The sequence below is a fragment of the Phyllobates terribilis genome, unplaced genomic scaffold, assembly GCF_046119375.1.
Source record: "Phyllobates terribilis strain yellow unplaced genomic scaffold, ASM4611937v1 Scaffold_325__1_contigs__length_2139453, whole genome shotgun sequence".
Taxonomy (NCBI): Eukaryota; Metazoa; Chordata; class Amphibia; order Anura; family Dendrobatidae; genus Phyllobates; species Phyllobates terribilis.
The window spans coordinates 745,250-751,707 of NW_027363085.1; the positions used below are offsets into that span (position 1 = coordinate 745,250).

The following is a 6,458-nucleotide window of genomic DNA, read 5'->3' on the forward strand; positions in this document are numbered from 1 at the left end:
TCAATGCTTTTTGTTCATTTTGCTTGTTTGTCGGATTTTGGGATGGACTCTTTGGCTTTGCTTTTCTTCTCCTCATTGGATTTTTCATGTTAAAAGTTGCAGAAGCCAGATGACAAGCTCATTTTGGTTCAACTTCAGCAACTGTGCATTGCATTGCCATGTAATGTAATGCAATGCTATCTATCTAGCTCTCCCTCTTTACTTCCTTTTGGATAAACAGACATATTAGGCAAGCATTTTGGAGCTTTCACCTAAATAACTACAGGTGGTGAGATAAGCTGCACAATATAATTGACCTTTCAGTATATTGTTGCACACACACCATCTATTTAGCAAATGCCCTTGTTATCAACAGCAGCCTTTTAAACTCACCTGAGCTAACAGGTATGTGCGCTGGTTACTCTGCTGCGCTTAAAATTTCTTTTTTGGTTTGCTACAATGCCTTTTGTGAAACGTTGTCTCCCTCTGCTGGAACACTGACTTCTTTCATTTAATGCCTGCAGACTATAAAAGAGAAACCAACCCAAAAAGTTTGGTTGATTAGTCTGTGGCATTCTTTTAAACTGTTGCTTATGGCGGTCTCTGTGAGCTTCTCAGTGACATTCAGCCATCCAGGTATCCCGCCTGCAGTAGATGGAATGTGGCAATGGAACGCTGGCTGCGCATGTCATAATAGGCTCTGAGCCTTTATATACCTGCGCACAGCAGCAGCCACCTTCAGTCTGCTGCTGGACAGCCAGCAGCAGCAGCAGGAAAGGTAAGTAATCAGCAACCCTCCTGCTAAGTGTAGACAGCTGCTCGTTCCACCCCCCCCCGCCTTAATTGGTTCTCCTCCCTTCCAATGGTGTTGAGGCGGGTGGGAACAGCCGGGGGTGAGGGTGCTGTGCTAAAAGAGGTGGAGTTATGCAGATCTAAAACGCGTGGATTGCAGCAGCAGCAAGCTGAAAAGTGCAGGCATGTGAGGGATCTAGAGGTTGACAGCATGTCTTCTTAACGGGAGTCCAGGTGGCCATCTCCACAAATGGACTTTTCAGGATCCTTGGGTGGCACCGTAGTCCGAAACCAATTCTGGTTATCGCTTCTCGGCCTTTTGGCTTAGATCTTGTATCTGATCAGAAGGATCCTATAGTGTCTCCCCCTCGGCCTTGCAGCATCGCCACTTAGGTGGCTTAAGCTGCCTGCTGCTATTGGGGGGGGTCCAGAGGAAACGAGAGGTGATAATGGGCGTCAAGATTCGCTATGCCGGGACCGATGATATTCGGGTCAAAAATGCTTTTCGCATTGATATTGAGGAGTCGAGGAGGAATTTCTTTAACCTGCGGTTCTTGGTGGAAGTCGTCATCTTCAAGATTTTGAATGTTGGTCGTGGAGACATCATTTGCCTACAGGAGTTCCCAAAGAATGGCCGGTACGTTTTAGTCCTTGATCGTATGGCAGCTTGCCAGAATCTTTTCAAGACTCTAAAGGATCAGCAAGCCTTGGATCATCCGGCTCTTGATGGGCTTACATTCACGGTATTGTATACTAAGGGGGAAGTGCCAGTTATTGTGTTTATGCACAACCCCCTTGTGGATGTGGAGGACATTACTAGATTCCTGAACCGTCATTGCAGCTATGTGTCCTACTCACACAAGGTGAGGAATGAGGTGGGCTTGTGGACTGGCAAACACAAATTTTTTGTACGGTTCCAGGAGGACCCCCAGGGACCTGGGGGTATCCACTACCCTCCCCTCAGTTTTGCCATCGGGAGGGATAGAGGGTATATGTATTTTCCTGGTGCTCCGCGTTTTTGCAGGAAGTGTAAATCCTTTGGACACTACCAAGAGGACTGCACGGTGGAGAAGTTTTGTGGGAAATGCAATAAAGAGGGTCATCTGGCAATGGAGTGTACTAACTCCATGGTTTGTAATGCATGTGGCGAGGAGGGACACGCTTTCAAGGACTGTCCCCATCGTTCCAGGTCATATGCAGAGGCCGTGTCCCCACGTCCTACTACTGCCGCCACTATTGGTGAGGCGATCGAGGCAGTAAGGGACTTCATGGAAGAGATGGAGCAAGCACCCGATCCTGCTGGTGGAAGCGCTGTTGAGATAGAGCCTGCAGATATGTCAATTCTGCTTGATGTGAGTGGTGAGGGAGAAGTGAGCGGTTCACTCTCCACAACGCCGGTGTTGGCTTTGGAAAGCTCAGAGGCAATTCATGAAGGTGGTGGTGGCCAGGGTGACTTCACCGGGGCTGTGGTGAGGCCCCCTGATGAGGATTCTGATGTGTCTTCTGCAAAGAAGTTCCGGCCAGATTTTTCACCTGCCAGTATTGGGAGCATCAGCCCCTTAAGTGATAGGAGCTATCCCGAGAGCTACAGTGCCTCTCCTAGGAGGTCTTTTTTGGAGGAGGGGGCCAGCATTCTCTGCTTAACATCAGGAATCGAGTTTCAAGACGAGAAAGGTTGACTCTTCGGTGGGGGGTATGTTCTTTTTTACCGAATATGGTTAAAAAATGGGCTCCAACGTGGGCTGTAGTGTACTGTCAATAAATGTAAGGCTTATAAAATCTAAGCCTAGAAGATTGGCTATACTGGAAGAACTAAAAAATCTTGGAGCAAATATTTACTGTCTGCAAGAGTGCGGAATTGAAGAGTCACCTCCTGAAAAGGACTGGGTATATGGGTATAGCATTTGGTCAGGTTCAATGACAAACAAAAATGATGGTGTGGGGATTTTGTTGGGGAATAGGGATTTAAGTTTTGAAAATTATATGGTGGTGGAGCCAGGTCGTTGTATAATGGCAGTGGTTAAGGGGAGAGGGTGGAGGGTGAAAATTGTTAACGTGTATTGTCCAATTAACAAAGGGGATAGGTTAGCACTATTAGAGAAAATACGTTTATTTTTGCCTGGAAGGATTCCAATATTATTAGTTGGTGATTTCAATTGTGTTTCTGAAGGGGAAATTGATGTCACGGGTAAGGTCCTTAATCAAATTACATCTGATTTTTCTTTTTTAGATGCAGCGGAATTTTTGAGTAAGCCACCACCGGCCACATATAGAGCTGATAGGGGAGGAATAGTGTCCAGGATTGACCGCATGCTGTATACAAATAGAAGTTTGGTGTGTAAATTTTTTAAACAGCATGTTTTTTCTTTCACAGACCATGAATGTTTGTGGGGTATGTTTGAAGGTGATAAAAAAATGGTGCATGGTGTTGGGGTATGGAAGCTAAATGTTAGGTTGTTAGAGGATGTTAGGGTTATGAGAGACTTCGAAAGTAAGTATGAATGGTGGAGGTCTAGGAAAAATAATTTTGTGGATGTGACTGTATAGTGGGATTGGGTGAAAGTGGAAATTAAGATTTTTTTTAGGAGGTGGGGTTATAAAAAAGCAGCAATTGAAAGAGGCAGATTTAAAGATTTAAATATGAGGATTGAGTGGTTACATAAAATGAGTATGAAAGGAATTGATGTTAGTGATCAACTCAGAGGAGCGAGAGATGAGATGAAGCGTGTTTTGGAAAAGCGTGGGAAGGAAATTATTTTTAGGACGAGAGTTGAGCATTTGGATATGGATGAGAAGTGTATGAGGTACTTTTTTAAAAAAATGTGCAGTAAAAAAGATGAGTTGGATGAGGTTGTAAATGATAATGGTATGACTGTGGTTGGAAGGGAAGTGTTGGATGAGGTACATAGTTTCTATAGTAGTTTATTTGAGTCTAAATGGGTGGATGGGGGTTTGAAAAAGCATGTGTTAGGTATGTTGGAGAGTCAGCTTGAATCAGGGGAACGTGAGTGTTTGAGTGAAGATATTGTTTTTGATGAGGTTAAAAAGGCGGTGGATGGTGCGAAAAAGAATAAAACACCTGGGAAAGATGGGTTGCCTGTGGAGTTTTATGTAAAAGCATGGGATGTGATTGGTGTTGATTTTGTGGAGGTATGTCAATATATGTGGATGAATGGTGTACTTTGTAATTCCATGAAAGAAGGAGTAGTTGTTTTACTATATAAGAAGGGTGAGAAAAAGAATTTGCGTAATTGGAGGCCGATTACATTACTCAATGCAGATTATAAAGTCTTTAGCAAAATTCTGGCTAACCGTATGCGTGGGGTGATTGGAAGTGTGGTTGGTGATGATCAAGTGTGCGCGGTGCCAGGTAGGTGTATGACTGATAACCTCTTGTTGTTGAGGGACGTAATTGGAGATTGTATGTTTAGGAAGGGGAAATGTATGGTTTTTTGTGTGGATTTTGAGAAAGCTTTTGATAGAGTGTCGCATGCGTTTATGTTTGAGGTGTTAGTTACGATGGGTTTTCCTAGTGTTTTTGTGAATGCCATAAGGTGTTTGTATGATGGTGTGGTGAGTGAAGTGTTAGTGAATGGATGTTTGAGTGAGAAGGTGTGCATAAAATCAGGGGTCAGGCAGGGGTGTCCGTTGTCCCCTGTCCTGTTTATAAGTGTGATTGAGCCCCTGTTGTGCATGATTCGGAAAGAGAAAGTGATGAATGGTCTTCTGATCCCAGGGAGTGGTGGAAAGACTGTAAAGGTAATGGGGTATATGGACGATGTTGTTGTGGTGAGTGATAATATGGCTGCTATGAATCGAGCAAGGTTGCTTTTAGATTTCTTTTGTGGTGCATCTGGTTTTAGGGTGAATTGGGGGAAGTGTAGCTTTAAGTGTTTCGGGGATTCGAGTGTTAGGATGCATGGTGTGATATGTGAAGAAGGTGCTATTAAGGTTTTGGGGGTGTGGTTTAACAAAGATCTGAAAGGGAATGAGAGATGGGATGAATGCGGTAAGAGGATTGAACAGAAGTTAAATTTTTGGAGGTTGCGGGACTTGACATTGTCAGGCAAAGTCCTTATTATTAAGTCAGTGATTCTTCCTATGTTACTTTTTGTGTCAGTGGTTTTTCCAGCCCCTTATAGGGGTTTTAGGCGGATTGAGAAGCTAATTTTTACGTTTTATTGGGGAAGTAAGATGGAAAAACTTAAAAGGGAATATTTGTGTAAGTTACGTGAACATGGGGGAATGGATTTCCCAAATTTTGAAATTTGTCTTGGTTTAAATTTTATTAAAACAGTGGTTGTTCTGTTAGGTAGGGATAACAAGACGGCTTATATGATTAAATATATGGCTGGATGGATGTTGTTTGGGTTGAAATGGATGAGAAGGGATGCAAGAGTGCCTGTTTCGTTTAAATGTCCAGTGTGGTATGAGTTTGTTGAAAAATTTGTTGTCAAGCATGATTTGTTGGATGTTCCTATGGGTGATTTCAAAGTGATAAGGAATGTAAGGAGAAGGATGCGAGTTAGAGAGTTTGAATGTAACATTAGGGGCTTGAGATCGAGTGAAGCGTTGTGTGTATGGAGGAACCTGAGTATAAAAGGAATATCGAATAGGCAGCGTGATATCGTATGGATGAGTTTGCATGAGATTTTGCCTGTGAGAGAGGTACAGAAGAGGAGGGATCTGATTAGAACAGAGGTATGTCCGAGGGATGGATGTGGGGCGAGTGAAACTGTTATGCATTTGGTTTGGAATTGTGATTATGCTCAGAGTGTTTGGAAGGGAGTGGGTGGTTTATGCAAGGAACTAGCGGGCGTGAATTTTATAAATTGGAGAGTGGTAATGTTTGGGATGGGTGCAAGTAGCCGGGTGAAAGAGAGATTGTTGTGGTTGATAATGGCATGTGTAATAGAAAGTCTGTGGGACGTTAGGAATTTGTGTTTATTTAAAAGGAAAATAATCTCAGTTAATAATTGTGTTAGGATGGTTTTGTCAAGGTTATACATAGTTTATTTATGGGATAGCCGTGGCGGTGGTGGCTCTGATTCAGAAGGTTTTTGGAAAGTCAAAAAATGGAGGTCACTGGTAAAGTACCAGTAAGTCCTTGTTTAAGTGTTGTGATCTGTCATTTTTTATGACAATGGTATGTTTTTATAGTTTTTGTCCATTCAAAAGGTCTTACAACTGTTTCAGTATAAAGTTATAAATATGAAATAAAGAAAGTACCATTATGATGTAAGACTGGGCAACGTAGTATGAGTTTTTATACTATTGATTGTTGCTTGAAAAATTTTACTGAATGGTATAAAAAAAAAAAAAAAAAATCTGTTCTTATCAGTTTAATATCTGATACGTCCCCTATCTGGGGACCATATATTAAATGGATTTTTAGAACAGGGAGATGGAAAAAGAGCTTGCTCTGTCCACTCCACGCATTCACCTGGTATTGCAGTATCTCCAGGACCGGTGCACCCCTTCTTTAATGCAGTTTCTAAAATCAGAAAGAATTGAATTCAATGCTTTTTGTTCATTTTGCTTGTTTGTCGGATTTTGTCATATTCTAGAATACACAATGCGTTAGAATCGGGCCACCATCTAGTAAACAATAATTCCAATCATAGACAAACCTCATGTGACACTGGATCAAACTGCCCGAACAGCTGCCCCATGGTGATGGCTTTAGG

General features: G+C 42.5%; 1 non-coding gene across 1 annotated transcript; it reads left to right on the forward strand.

The window, feature by feature from the left end:
- Positions 1-6,059: 6,059 nt before the first annotated feature.
- On the forward strand, positions 6,060-6,251 carry LOC141221608 (U2 spliceosomal RNA). The gene has a single exon (XR_012289618.1). It is a non-coding gene; the product is annotated as a U2 spliceosomal RNA (small nuclear RNA).
- Positions 6,252-6,458: the final 207 nt, after the last annotated feature.